The following is a 16,108-nucleotide window of genomic DNA, read 5'->3' as shown; positions in this document are numbered from 1 at the left end:
TAAATAGAAAAAACATATTTTCAAAGAACTGATCGGGACAGCTTCTAGTATATAGCAAACATAGTAAAATCAGAATTAAAACAAGCAGTTATAAATCCAGATGGCAACTAAAGATTCGACTTTAAAACAATAAACTCCTATAATTAACAAGGTACAAACAAGGTAGAATGGCATTGCACGCCGGTTGAGCCTCCGAGTGCTCCTAAACGGCACACTGTTGATTGGGGCTATTTTGCTGACTGTAGAGAAAGCTTTTCTTAGCTCTCGTCTCCCCAGGTATTGGGGACCTTAAATTTGGCAGGTGAACTGGAAAGCTCTGGATTTTGGACCTATGAGTTCTGAAAAAAAATCCAGAATCAGCAGTTTGAGTGAACTGTTGAGTCCTTGGAAAGAGCCTCCCCTTTTCTTTGTTTTTTCCTCGTTAGTCTTTCTTATCTCTTCCCTCTTTTATCTACTTTTTTAAAACTGTCTTTTCTTTTCCTGTAATTTTGTTGATAAAAATTAAAAAATATTTTTAAATAAACAATGCTAAGAAAGGAGGGGCAGAAAAGATAGAAAAATGGAAGAAAGGATATGTGTTTGTAACCTCTATCTGTGGGTTCTGTGGGGCAGAACTTGGAATGAGTTTGCAACAACAAATTTTAAAAACAAAATGGTTTACTTTCTTAACATATAACATATAACATCAACATTTAACAACACACTTCAAGGTCCTGTTCAGGTTGCATTTTCAAGTCCTTATATTTACAGTCTACTGATACTGCCAAGTCCAATTCTTCTTTGCAAGTGGGTTGGCTCCTGAAGACTCCAAGGGCTTGATGAACAGGCTTCAACATGATGAAGGTTTCCAGGAGAACTCTCACCCATTACAACCACAAAATCCCTGAAACAATAAACTCCAACATTTACAACATAGCAAAAACAAACAACTACCTTCCCACTAGTTCCCAACAACATTGCAGTTACCTTAACAAGGCATTAAGGGCTTATACAAATCAAGGTCCTAGTCTGGTAGCCTTGTCTCCTCCAAACTACATGAGCTCTGCAGCCTCTTTCAAAATTCAAAAATTCTGTGATGAAAACTTGGAGTCCTTACTTATTAATTGCAAACCCTTTTATTCCCCTCGAGAGATAAATTCAGTTCTGTTCTTTTTGGTTTACGTTCATCCACAAGCGTCTGTAAAAAAGGCATTAAGAACTCTAGCCGATCAGATTATGGAGGCTGAAGCCAAATACCCTGATTCACTGGTTATTATTTTGGGAGATTTTAAATGCTAGTCTTTAAGGGAAGACCTTACCAAAAATACTTTCAGCATGTCAACTCGTCCCACCAGAGGCAAGAATATCTTAGACCACTGCTATACAACACTGAAAGATGCTTATCGGTCTTTACCACTCTAGCAGCTGTAGGCCATTCTGATCATTGCATGATTCACCTTGTACCTGCTTAAGCAAAACAAAGATTTGTTTTCACAAAACCAATAACTAAATCAGTGAGAACTTGACTGAAGAGGCAAAGTTAAAGCTGTATTTTGCCTTGACTGTACAGACTGAATATTTTTTAAAGACACCTCTGCAGATTTGATGAACTCACAGATACTGTAACATCATATGTCAGCTTCTTGTGAAGATCTTTGTATACCAACCAGGAACTTCATGTGATATATAGTAACAACAAACCTTTGGTTCACAGCTAACTTAAAGCAGTTACGCTGCTCCAAAGAAGAGGCCTACAGAAAGGGTGTGATAGAATGCTGTATAATCAGGCCAGAAATGTATTAACAAAGGAGATCAGAGCAGCAAAAGAAACTACTCTGAAAGCTAAAAAAATCAGTTTTTCACCAAAATCCAAAACAGCAAACATGTGGAAACTCTCAAAAAATATCAATCGGGTTACAGCAAGAAACCACCTTCCCAAGCTGAAGGAAATCAGCAATTGGCAGATCTACCTGAATGTGTTCTACTGTAGGTTTGAAACAATCTACAGTCACCTTTCCACAACCTCTATCTCAGACGCTAATTCAACAATAGCCAAACTTCCTACAACTGAACTCCATTTCATTGGGTTTACAACCCTGGTGATTTCAGAAAAGCGTAAGTGTAAAAGACCTTATTTCACAGACAGAAGCCTGGAAAAGCAATCTTCAGGCCCAGACAAGATAACACCTTCTGCTTAAAAGTCTGTGCTGTCCAATTGGCCCCCCATTTCACCCAAATCTTCAACAAATCACTAGAGATGTGCTACTCCTTCCTGCTTCAAACACTCCACTATCATCCCAAAAGTCAAGAAGCCTTCCATCAAGGAACTGAATCCATTCATATGACCAGTTGCTCTAACATCTGTAGCTATGAAACTTTGAAAGGCTAGTGATGTACCATTTGAAAAACCATCACGATCCACTGTTGGACCCCTTTGCAATTTGCGGATACCGAAAGCAAACAGATCGACAGACGACGCTGTTAATTGGCTTTTGCACTATATCCTACAGCATCTTGAATCGCCAAAGACCTATGCAAGGGTCCTCTTTGTTGACTTTAGTTCAGCATTCAATACTATCAGATCCTGACATCTTTTCTAACCAAATCCAACCAGCTAGGCAGTACCTGAGTATATTTGTAAGTGGGATCACAAACTTCCTAACAGATAGGAAACAGCAGGTGAAGCTTAGAAAAATTACATCAGACACCTGTAAAATGAGCACAGGGCCCTCTCAAGGCGGTGTAGTTTCACCACTTCTTTTCTTTCTGTATACCGATGACTGCATAGCAAATGATCCGGCTGTTAAAATACTGAAATTTGCTGATGATACAATATGATTGGTCTCATTCGACAACGAAACCGCGATACAGACGGGAGGTTGAACAACTAGCCCTCGCGGGTGCCACTCGGAACAATCTAGAACTGAACACACACTTTAAAACCGGTGAGAAATGGCGGGTAGATTTTCAGGAGAAACCTTCCCATCCTACCCTCGGCCAATACTAGACAACACAGTATCAATAGTGGTGAGACCTTTAAATTTCAGGGCTCCATCATATCTCGGCGACTCCGCAAAATGGTCACCTGGACATCAAAAAATGTCATCAAAAAAAAGCACACCGAAAGAATGTTCTTTCTGCCCCAACCTCAGGAAGCCTCAAACTGCCCAAGGAGCTGCTGATACGTTCTACAGAGGAATCATTGAGTCTGTTGCACCTCTCATAACTGTGTGGTTTGGTTCCCTGCAAACCCAACAAGATCCATTACGAGACTTCAGAGAATAATCAGAACTGCAGAAAAACAATTGCTGCTAACCTGCCTCTTCCATTGAGGACCTGTATACTGCATCGGTCAAAAAGGGCTAGAAAATATTTACTGACCCTCGCGATCCTGACATAAACTGTTTCAACTTTACCCTCTAAACGCCGTGCTTACAGAGCACTGCACACCAAGACAACTAGGACATAAGAACAGTTTTTTTTTTCCTAATGCCATCACTCTGTTAAACAAATAATTCCCTCGATAATGTTAAACTATTTATTATATACTTATTATATAATTACTGCACTACTTTTTCATCATTCCTATTACCCATCTCCTCCCACTTATGACTGTATGACTATAGCCTGTGACGACATTTTATTTTACATTTTATTTTATTTTATGATTTTACATTTTATGTTTTCATTACTACTGATTGTTTCCTGATTGCTTACTAGACCTATATGACAATTATTAAGTGCTGTACCTTATGATTCTTGACAAATGTATTTTTCTTTTATGTACACTGAGAGCATATGCACCGGAGACAAATTCCTTGTGTGTCCAATCACACTTGGCCAATAAAGATTCTATTCTATTCTATTCTTGCTGCTTTTAGTCTCCACCCCTTTCTGGGTCAACCCATTCTGAGCATGGGGGATACATGTTCATGCGCCTCTGCCTCTCACTGAAGGACTGTTGCCAAGGCTCTCACAGTCACTCTCCCTCTTAAAATAAGATAAAGGCCAGATTTCCCTGTCCCTTCGCCTCAACTTATTGCAGAAGAATGTCTTGATTGACCCGGCAGCTTCTCTTTTCTCCGTGTTGCTATAGCACTGCCTCTCTTTATGGGGACCTGCATCTATATGTGGTCTTTTTAAAATGTGTATTATGATTGGCTCAGGGTCATAGAAATGTGGCAGGCTAGAAATATAATAAAGAAGCAAAATGACAAACCATCCCAAGGAGGAGGAGCTGCTTTGAGTAGGGTCCACACCAGAGGTGGGATCCAGCAGGTTCTCACAGCAGGTTCCGAGGCTACCACCATTTGTGTGTGCCGAGAGGGGTTGATTTCAATTGGTGATTTTGCTAATGCGATTTTTGGCCTTAGCTCTCTCCTCCCAGCAGTAGTGCTAAACTTGAAGCAGTCTAACAGGAGGTGCACTGGTGTGCGTTAGGTGGCCTGTGCCTGTGCATCGTTTCCGCGATCCATGAAAGCAGCCAAGGCCCACAGCCCCGCCCAGGGAATGCCCCCCCCCCCAGAATGCCCGCCACGCACTCCATTGTAAATTCCAGCCCCACATGCTTACACTACAGTTTGGATCCCACCACCATGGGAACCTGTTACTAAAATTCTTGATCCCACCACTGGTCCATTACCACATTTACATTCGGAAGTTTTATCCAAAGTTGTCAAACCTTAAAAATAAAGAGCACTAAAAGTAAACCATTCTCAAGCTTAGTGGGCAGTAGAATGATGAATGCATTTGTATAGATTCCCTGTAATTACTGAAAAACACTATCGTGGTTTATGCAATAATATTCAATTGTCAAGCACTAAGGTGTGCTTTTTGAGTTCATAAAATGCACTTGAAAATCGTTTTACTTTTGAGCATAACTTTACTTTTAAGGTTTAACAGCGTTTGCTGCGAGACGTTTCCAGTGTGTGTGCTTATTGTTAGGTCTTGGAACCTTAAGCCAATAAACAGACTCTGAAGTATCAGTCAGCAGCGTTTATTGATGAGGTATCGAAGCACCATACTGGGCAGTTTGGGGGTTAAAGTTAAAGGAGACAGGGATGAGCACAAGGATTGAAGACAAGAGCGTGATTGTGAATCTATACCAAAAGTTGGTGGCTAGACCTGAACGGGCCATCTGCTCATTATTCTCACGCCCATTCATGCACAGTAGAGGGGTACAACTTTGGCCACAAAAGGGGAAATGCGAGAAGAAACAAGTTAGGAGCATCAGATGAAAACTTATCACAAGAGTGACAAAGCCGGTCTTTGCACTCAACACACGGGCGAGGGGAAGTCCTATGGATTAAAAGCTGGTTGAGGAACAGGAAGCAAAGGGTGGGTGTAAATGGGAAGTTCTCACAATGGAGAGATGTAGGGAGTGGTGTCCCCCAAGCAGCTGTATTGGGACCAGTGCTCTTTAACCTATTCATAAATGACCTGGAAGTAGGGGTGGGTAGCGCGGTGGCCAAGTTTGCGGATGATACCAAATTAGGTCGGGTGGTGAGAACTGCAAAGGATTGAGAAGAGCTCCAAGCGGACCTTGATAAATTAGGTGAGTGGGCTCAGAAATGGCAAATGCAGTTCAATTTGCAAAATGTAAAGTGATGCACATAGGGGCAAAAAAATCCCCCCTTCACAAACACACTACAGGGGTCAGTGCTATCAGTCACAGACCAGGAAAGGGATTTGAGCGTCTTAGTTGACAGTTCTATGGGAATGTCAACTCAATGCATGGCAGCTGTGAAAAAGGCAAACTCTATGCTGGGGATAGTTAGGAAAGGAATTGATAATAAAACTGCAAAGATTGTCATGCCCTTATATAAAGCAGTGGTGCGACTGCACTTGGAGTACTGTATTCAGTTCTGGTTGCCACATCTCAAAATGGATATCGAAGAGATAGAAAAAGTGCAGAGAAGGGCAACGAGGATGATTGAAGGATTGGAGCACCTTCCTTATGAGGAGAGGATTGGAGCAGCTTCCTTATGAGGGATTGGAGCACCTTCCTCATGAGGAGAGGCTGCAGCGTTTGGGACTCTTTAGTTTGGAGAGGAGACATCTGAGGGGGGATATGATTGAAGTCTATAAAATTATGTATGGGGTAGAAAATGTTGACAGAGAAATGTTTCTCTCTTTCTCACAATACTAAAACAAGGGGACATATACTGAAAATGCTGGGGGGAAGAATTAGGACTAATAAAAGGAAACACTTCTTCACGCAACGCATGATTGGTGTTTGGGAATATGCTGCCATGGTGGTGATGGCCACTAACCTGGATAGCTTTAAAAAGGGGTTGGAGAGATTTATGGAGAAGTCGATCTATGGCTCCCAATCTTGATCCTCCTTGATCTCAGATTGCAAATGCCTTAGCAGACCAGGTGCTCAGGAGCAGCAGCAGCAGCAGAAGGCCATGGCTTTGACATCCTGCATGTGAGCTCCCAAAGGCACCTGGTAGGCCTCTGCGAGTAACAGAGTGCTGGACTGGATGGACTCTGGTCTGCTCCAGCAGGCTCGTTCTTATGTTCTAATGACTCCAGTGGGTCATAGATAGCAATGTACCGATTAACAGCCATGGTTGGTAATGCAATGAAGCTGATGAGTTGAAGAACATCTGGGTGAGGCCTGAGGGTCCAGGGCACCGCAGATAAAAATAAGACTGGATCTGCCATTGCCAGCAGTATCACCAAGAAAATATACATGGGCTGGGGACCTGTTTAGGGTGGCGCCAACCTTCCCTATACATTATCTTCATCAGCTAGAGACAGATTTATGTATCTACTTTCCCACCTAAGGCAAGGGAATTTCCAATATTAATCAATCCTAAAATTCACATTGTTTCTTTGGACTGAAAAGGAAATAGAAAACTGCAATAATTACATTGGGCCGGATATGTGGGGAAAGCGGCATTTTGTTCCACACTCCTTGAAATAATCTTTTACATTTTGGAAGGTGAATCATTCGTTGCTGAAGTGATGAATCCCAAATTAGAAGGAAAAAGTGAGCATGAAGTCTGAATCCTCTCAATTACTGAAGAATTACATTAGAGCACCAGACGATCGTCATTTGACAGACTGGTGACAGTTTTTCAATCCCGTCTCAAAAGTTATTTTCTCCCACATCAAAGTAATTCAAGGGTTGGTATAATTTTCATAACACCTCCTTTGTTAGCTCGGATATCAAAGTCAGCAATTGACACCACTTCCATTTAAAACCAGACTGAATTTTTTTAAAGGTAACGCAAAAGAACTTGGAAATAAGCACAAGTCTAATTTGCAGTCTGAGTTATTCCACGAAATACCTAATTACAGAAGGCAACTTTCATTAATTGAGGCACATGAAGTTACAAGGTCTTTCTGTTCATTCAAGCCTAGATCTTTTCAAATAGGCAATAAGGCAGCCGATTGCTTCCATGGACCACTGCTCAAATTAGGAAAAAGAAAACAACACCCGCCCCATCACCATGAAACGGCTTCTTGTCATAGTTGGCTGATACATTTCTGTTAAAGAATTGATACTCTTCTGACAATCCATGTTATTTAGATCAGGTTTTTGCTGCTATGATACACAGAATAATTGAAGAACCAAGGAAATTCTGAATATCCCCCGGATACCGCAAGAATTTAAACAATTAATGTCAAACAAAACACCAAATCTTCATAGTCTACTTTCTAAATAGGAAATTTTCTAGAGCCTCTATGTATTCTGGAGACAATTTAACTTAATGAAGAAGAAGAGTTTGGATTTATACCCCCCCTTCTCTCCTGTAAGGAGACTCAGGGGGGCTTAATAACTCCTTTCCTCTCCCCCCAACAGACACCTTGTGAGGCAGGTGAGGCTGAGAGAGTTCTGAGGGAACTGTGACTGGCCCAAGGTCACCCAGCAGGCTTCATGTATAGGAGCAGGGAAACAAATTTAGTTCACCAGATAAAGAGTCTGATGCTCATGATGAGGAGTAGGGAATCAAACCCCATAGTAGAGTTCACTGCTCTTAACCACTACACCTCTGGAACCTCTGTTTTTGTCGGTAATCCGTTCGGCAGGAGCCGGCGAAAACCAAAACTGGAGAAAACCGAGGCACCATAGGACCACCTATCTTGCAGTACTGGGTCGCCCTTTATTGATGCGGTTTTGATGGACAGCAGGTGACGGAAATCGACGAAAATGTAAAACTCTAGGCGATCATCTACCTAATTCGAAGTCAACTTTTTTCGCCTCAGGCGCATCGATGAAAAACCGAGACTTAACTAAAAGCTAAGGGCTTTAATTTGAAAACCAAGGTTCCACTGTAGCTAGATCAGCTAGTTTCAGAAGTAGCAGTTTGGGCCCAAAGTAGAAAAGATAAATTCAAACCCAGTGGCATCTTTTTATTTTTGTGCCATTTTTGTGCCATTTTTGTGCCATTTTGTGCCATTTTTGTGCCATTTTGTGCTGATTTATGGTGATCCCGTGAGTTTTCAAGGTGTCAGGACTCTGGTGTTCCTTGGAGGTAGCCCATCCAAACACTAACCAGGGCCAACCCTGCTCAGCTTCTGAGTTCTGACAATATCAGGTTTAGCCTGGGCCAATTCAGGTCCTAGGCTCACTCCGCACAGGCCAAAAACACCGGTGCAAGGCAGGTGAAATCATTGGTTGGGGGGAGAACTTTGCATGGCTGCCGCCTCTGAATCGAGGCAGCACCATGCTTTCTCCCCTCAACCAGTGGGAAAACGGTGTTTCCCTGACTCACTAAACTAGCGAGTCTTTGCACCCGGGGCCAAGTGAATGGCATTGGGTTGGAGGCACTGCTTTTAGGCACCTCTGTTTTGTAAACTTCCCTTTCCCTGCGGAGTTCTGCAGAGATGAGGGGATACGCCTCCTGCCCTCCAACCTCCGAGGAGTTGCCATGGCCATGGGGGCATGTCCCCTCATCCCTGCAGGGCTCCGCAGGGGAAGTTTATAAATGCACAGATGGTAGTGGTTACATATAGCTGCCTGCTTACATCTGTCTCAGAGCAGCATTGGGTTGTTATTTCAATCAGTTATGTAAAATTAGGTATGCATCTTAATCACTTAGATAACATCCCCCTGACACAACCATACAGAACCCCAGGTTTAAGTGACCTTTGACTGGGCAGATTAGACTTGGGGGTCGTGAGAGGAACAAAAACACCTCAAAGCATTTTTGAGGCCTGAAGCTACAATAGTATTCAACAGCAGAGAAAGAAAGGAGCACAGGCACCTTGAAGAACTACCTTGCAATTAATCATTTGATGGCCCCCAGCATGAGGTAGACAAGATCCAAGGTCCACTTTTCATGACTGCAGCTATCCCTTTCCCCTTTCTAATTCTGTGAATAAAGAAGTGGAGGCAGCCCACTGGAATGTCAATTACATGTCCAGAAAAGATAAATCTGGGCCAAATCAACCTAACGTGGTGCCTGTGGGTGCAATGGTGTTCTCTGACAAGCTTCCTAGTTTTGATAAAGTGGGTAGGGCCCCATGGGGATTTTACCGGGCAAGACTTTTGACTGTCTGTGCAGATTTTTAAATAGGTAGGTCACTTTGGCAGCAGCCATTACCACAGCACAAGGGTCTGTCACCACAGTCCAGGATTTATTCATTTAATCAATTTATAATTCTATTTCTAGGCTGCTCTTCCCCATAAACAGAGTCAGGGTGGCTTACAACACTAAAATATCAATTAAACAAACCAGTTTCAATCTACATGCTATGGTGCTTCAATTATCAATACTAACTGAAGGGAATGAAGTAATAACTCATTATCACTACCACCATCAGTAATACCGGCAAATATAAATGCAAGCCTTTGAGTCCCCAAGGTCCAAAGTAATTCTAATAAACTCAAAATATAAATCCAATTTATTAAAATACAACAGAAAGCATTTGTGACAACATTCCCCAAAAGATGAACCATTGTCTTATAGCAGAATCCTGTTCACAGTCCTTTGCAGAAGGTAGAGATAGCACTAAGTGTTCTACTTGAGACCTAGTCTGGAACAGAGTTGCCACCGTCCCCCCACCCCAATCCTTATTGTCACAGCAGGAACTATTCCTGGAAAGACATTGGATGAGTCTTCCAGCTTGGTGGTTGCCCTAGGAGCAGTTGCCCTTTTCTCCAGCCAAGACCAAGTGGGGCAGCTGTGTACTATAGGGATCCTCAGTACAGTGGTTGAAGAGTGTGACTCTGGCAAATGCTGCTGTTTCCTCTCTCCAGTCACTGCTACTCTGAGGAAGGGTTGCTCAGCTCTTTCCAAGCACTGCAGTTCTCATGGCAGGTAGTTCAGGTCTTCCAGCCAACAAATTCAGCTCTTTCTGTCCTGCCCTTTTTCGGCACCAAAGCTTGCAGAACCACCTTTGCCCTTCAGAGAAGGCTGCCTTCAGTGATTCTCAATCAACCACCTCTTGCTCTCCTAGCAAACCCAGTCCGACTTTAGACCACCTTTTGGTGTCATGGTGATTGTTTCATCATCATAACCCACAAGCCTTTGCTAAATATGCAGATAACCACAAGTCTTTACACATATCAGCTATCTGCTAGTTTTTCTGGCCCAAAGTCCTTATCAAAATATCTGTGATCTACTAATTAGACCTAGCAGATAGCTAGGTCTAACTCTTAGTTTGGGGGGCGGGGCGGGGAGGGTTGTGGCAACCATTTTGTTCCTCCAATCTCTGGATTTTTCCACTGGAAGCCCAGCAGCTGAAATGGATAAGGAGGAAACTTAGAAGGGAGGAGGAGGAGGACTTGGAATGCCTTTCCCCCCTCGACTTCTGAGGACATGGGAGGCTGGGTGTTGGGTTGCCAATCTCCAGGTGGGGCGTGGAGTGCTCTCAGAATTACAACGGATCCCTGGTGACAGGTCATCATTTCCTCTGGAGAAAATGGCAGGTTCAGAGGATGGACTTTATGGCATCACAGCCTTGCTGAACTTCCTCCCTTTCCCAGACTGCACCATCCACATCCTTATGCCTCCAGGAATTTCCTAACCCAGAGTTGGCAACTCTATTGGGCAGCCATGGCTAGAGAGCAAGGGAGGAGGAAGAATTTGGGGTGGAGGTGTGCAGTAACTGGGTGTCCCCTTCCTCTTTTTGGCCTGGATCCCTAGACCAGCTGGCCCATCCACCGCTCAGTCAGCAGACCCTCGCTTCAGAGAAAATCACAAAGTCTGGCCTTTGCGACATTTGTGGCTTTGGGTGAATTTTCTCCTGTCTGTAGCTACGTGAGCAGAATGGGAAATGTCTCCAGACTGCGCACAATGTGCTCCCAGACAACTGTGTAAACATTCTGCTGGAAATTGCATTTTCAATAGCTACATTCGCATAATGTGATGTTTAAATTTCATAAGTTCATCCTTAAATCTACAATGTGCGTGAGCAAGGACCTGTTTTCCAGCTCCCGGAGATAACACATTTCTTTCTTTTCCTGAATGTGAGTGTTTTATGAAGTCCAGGGACTTCTTATGGTGCAACTAGCAGAGAAGATCAATGCAGGAAAACAACCTTTGGAGCCAAGCGCGACTGAAACACGTCTGGTCGACCACTGGCAATATTTAAGATTGCCAATTTTCATGTTTATCCTGGGAATCTCTCAGAATTACAAATGAGTTCCACATTACACAGATCATTCCCAAAGGAGAAACTGTGGAAAGTAGATTCTTTGAGGTCCCTCCACTTCCCAAACCCTGCCCTCCTGAGGCTCCACCCACCCAAATCTCAAGGTATTTCTCATCCCAGAGCTGGCAACCCTATATCCTACACTTGCACCTGCTGTCCAAATACTAGCTTAAGAACATAAGAACAGAAGAACTAGCCTGCTGGATCAGACCAGAGTCCATCTAGTCCAGCACTCTGCTACTCATAGTGGCCCACCAGGTGCCTTTGGGAGCTCACGTGCAGGATGTGAAAGCAATGGCCTTCTGCTGCTGCTGCTCCTGAGCACCTGGTCTGCTAAGGCATTTGCAATCTGAGATCAAGGAGGATCAAGCTTGATCTCAGAGATAGGTATACCCAATATGTTTTCTTCCCTACACAACAGTCATAAAAGGCAAAGGTAGTCAGGCCCCTTTGCAAGCATCCGGTGCCCCAGTCAGAAGACATTTCCCATTCCTATCACATAGCTACAGGCAGGAGAAAATTCACCCAAAGCCACAACTGCACCAAAGGCCAGACTCTGTGATTTCCTCTAAAGATTTCTAAAGGGGTGACATCACATCCTGAAGTTTACTAAGCTGACAGTGTTTACAGGGCGGTTTGTCATGGCCTTCCCCAGTCGTCTACACTTTACCCCCAGCAAGCAGGGTACTCACTTTACCAGCCTCAGAAAGATGGAAGGCTGAGTCAGGCTTGTGCCGGTGACCTGAAATCGACTTCTCTCAGGATCGAACTCTGGTCGTGAGCACAGCTTTGACTACAGAACTGCAAGCTGACCACTTTTTCCCACGGGGTCCTTTTGATGAACAGGAGCAAAATATGTTTGATAGGGTGCTTAAAAACTGATTGTTGTGTGAGCCACACTTGTGGAGAAAAAAAGCATTATGAGCCAGCCCTTGGGTGGGAAGAGAAGAGGGACCTTCGGTGAGCCTTGGGACAGAACAGGATTAACAGAGAGGCCTTCCTCACCTCTTTACCTTTAAGCCCCGTGCTACTTGGAGGAGAGCAGCTTAGGTCCCCAGCACTCCCCATGACAGGGGCAGTGACAGCGCAGCTGCCCCGACGCTGTCGCTGTCGTGCCTCCTCAGCGTGCGGCATCCCTGGTGCTCTTCTTAACGGCGCCTTTTGATGACTCCCACGCAGAGCTGGTCGTGGGGACGCCCAGGCGCGCGCCAGGGATGCCGCGCGCTGAGAGAAGTGCGTGGCATAGGGGGGATCAAAGAGAATGGGGAAAGGCCCAGATTGTGCCAGGCACCTGTGCAGTCCAGCATATACCTTGGCCACCTGCTTGAGGAAATAAGGTCAAACGGAGCTCTTCTTGTACCTTAGCAAATGAATGAGAGTCCTTTATTGTTTAAGGAACGGCATTCTAGGCAGGATAGAGCAGAGACAGCATCCTAACCTAACTAACTAAGTAGGGTGGTGGTGGTGGGGGGAAGGGTGGGGGGAGGGGAGGGGGTATGGAAATGCAAGAAAGCACATCCTGTCCTCATGGTTGCAAGATGGAGACAGAGAGAGAGAGAAGGTGGTAGTTGGAAGTAAGATTCCCTGAGCACAACAATCTACCCATCAAAGGGGTAATCAGATCAGTAGAGAAGAAGGGGTCACAAGTCCTGGCTTATCAATCACTCTGAATCTTTATGATCCATGGCCCTTTCTTGGTGTAGTAACATAGCCAAGTTTAACTGGGTTTGGTGCCAGTAACTCTCTGAGTAACGCATTTCATAAAGCCAAAGCTGTTATTAAAGAAATTTAAGAAAGATGTTAAAACAAGCCAGTGAAATGCATAACAAAATAACAAAACTGACAGTCTTGCTCATTGGAGTCCTAACACAGTGTCGTTGGTTCATAAGGCAAAGAATTTCCAGAGCATAATGCAAATGTTTTCTGCATAGCAAGCAGGGGTAGGAGGACCTTTTCTACCAATCACTGGGCAGTATACATGATACGAGTGAGTGTCCCCCCCCCCACCCCAGATTCACAGCTGAATCATGTGAGCTAATTGACCCATTTGAGAAGATGTCTTGACTAGTGTGTGGTTAACACCTGAAGAGTCAAGGAACAGTGAACTAAGCTGGAAAATTCCTTGAAGATAGATTTTATCTTGACAGTCCTCCTCCTCTAGAGTTGGAGGCTAAGAGACAGCACAGAGTCCTTTACTTCCCACACCATGTGCCTCAAACGTCTTTCAGACTTGGGAAGAAGGGAAGAGCTTCCCTTGTGTAAGGAACTGCGCAGATAAGATGGCTTGGTAGTTGGCTTCACTGGTTCTGATATATTCTTGTTTCTCTTCCCTTAAGGACTGAAGAGATAAACTGGTTGGCATCTGACAGTCAAACTTTAAGAGCAGACCATCTAAATGACTCACATCCACCAGAGCACAGGTGTCAAGTCTAGAAGTTCTCCAGATAAAGAGGAGTATAGTTTCTCTAGCATCCCCCCTGCCAGCATGATGCTGGCAGGGGATGCTGGGAACTGTAGTCCACAACATCTGGAGGGCCACGAGTTTGACACCTATGGACCAGAGCAAGCTTACATCAGAAAAGAAGGCTAATCAAGAATATGAAGAACAGGTGTGGGCATCAGGATGTTATAGAGAAGCCCCTAGGCCTTCATAGAAGCCCTAGACTTATGACTTATTCAAGGAAAGGGGTCTTGGCAGAGACACTGAAATCACTGAAGACTAAAAACCTCAAGGAAAGATCTCAAAACCAAGTCAAAGACCACCCACAGCCTCTCCGGAAAGTCCCAGATCTGTTCTGTGCTGATAGTAGCTTGGTAGACCATGACCCCTCCTGAACAAGCGAATAACAAATGTTTGATAGTTTCAGAAGGTAGCTATGTTTGTTTGCAGTAGGACAGCTGGATTTGAGTCCAGTGGTACCTTAGAGACAAACAAGGTTTGGGGGTATAACTTCCATCACTCTTCCCCCCCTCAACCCAGGCAGTCAGTATTTTCTTCTCCTCCCTCCAGTTCAAGATGAAGGAAATGGGAAAGTTCTGTTTGCCTTTATGTGACAGAATCATATTCACTACATAATCCCTTACTGGTGGCATAATGCAGTGGAACCCTTTCAATTAAACAAACAAAAGGTCTGAATCGGGCTGCCAACCTCCAGGTGGTGGCTGGAGATCTCCTGGAATTACAATTGGTTTCCAGATGGTAGACATCAGCTCAATTGGAGAAAATGGCTGCTTTGTAGGGTGGGCTTTATGGCGCTATAGCCTTGTGAAGGTCCCTCCCCTCCCTAAATCGCCTGCTCCCCAGGCTCCAGGTATTTCTCAAACCAGAGCTGGCAAACATTAGGTCTGGAGCATATCCGGGAAATATGGCTGTGAAAAGAATGTGCAATAGAATGGATGATCACACCCCCCTCCAAAACCCACAGCAACATTACAATGAAAATCAAACCCACAGCAAATTAGGTCAGCCCTAAATGTACATGCAGGCATGTGTGAACCAGAGTGAATTGGTGGGTGAAGTTATGCTATGGTGCCTCCTACAGACTGAATGTGGAAAGGCCAACTCATCTGGCAAGTCAATCATCTTTATTCCCACTGAATTACCTGTTCAGCCACTGTCTATCAGGCTGTTAAGCCACACTAATCATAGTGATGAGTACGGGGTTACTCGAGAGTGCATTGTTAGAGTTTCCACTGCCCAAGTTTTCCTTTTCTGGGTTTCCTATACACATGCAGATGTCATAGCATGAGTATCTCCTGATTTTTGTCAGTTCCAAGTCAATCAATTCTGAAGTCATTCGCTCGGTCATTAAGTCTATTGTCCTCAAGTGGTATATACCAGCAGCCCTGGACCTGCACTGTTTGCAGGTGGCACGAAAGCGCAGAGCAATTGAAAAGCTGGAGCATTCTGTCCTGTTTTCTAAAGCTGTCCCACGGCACAAAGCAGAACAACACATTCCCGAGAATGGAGCGCATTTTCAAAGTGCTTCGCTCAGCATTTTACTCTCCCGGCTTCTATTAAAATTAATAGGAGTCGCACAGCTGAGACCTCGGAGAATGCACTCGGATGGATAGCACAATGCGGCCACAAATGAACACCGCATTGTGAAAGAGCCAGGTACAAACTGGCAATTTTATTTTTATTTGGGGGGAGGGCTGGAATTTTCTCGAGTCCGTTTTCCTCGGCTTCAGCATTAACTACTTGGCTGCTGCTCTCATCTACTGCATGCTTGCAGATGGCATTGGTTTTAAAGCCAGGCACTCCAGAAGGGTTTGGAATTAAGGTGGCCAAGTTCCCCCTGGCTACCAGCAAGGGACAGGGATGCCGGATCCAGGTTGAGAAACCCCTGGCAATTTAAGAATGGAGTCCGGGGAGGATAGAGACCTCAGTGGGCTCCAAAGCCTCACTGTCCACCCCCCCCCAAAGCAGCCATTTTCTTCAGGAGACCTGATCTCTGTAGTCTGCAGAGGAGCTGTGATTCTGGGGGGTCCCCAAGTTCCACCTGGAGGCTGGCATCCC

The sequence above is a fragment of the Sphaerodactylus townsendi genome, linkage group LG04 (assembly GCF_021028975.2).
Source record: "Sphaerodactylus townsendi isolate TG3544 linkage group LG04, MPM_Stown_v2.3, whole genome shotgun sequence".
Taxonomy (NCBI): Eukaryota; Metazoa; Chordata; class Lepidosauria; order Squamata; family Sphaerodactylidae; genus Sphaerodactylus; species Sphaerodactylus townsendi.
Note: the sequence above shows the minus strand (reverse complement) of the source record.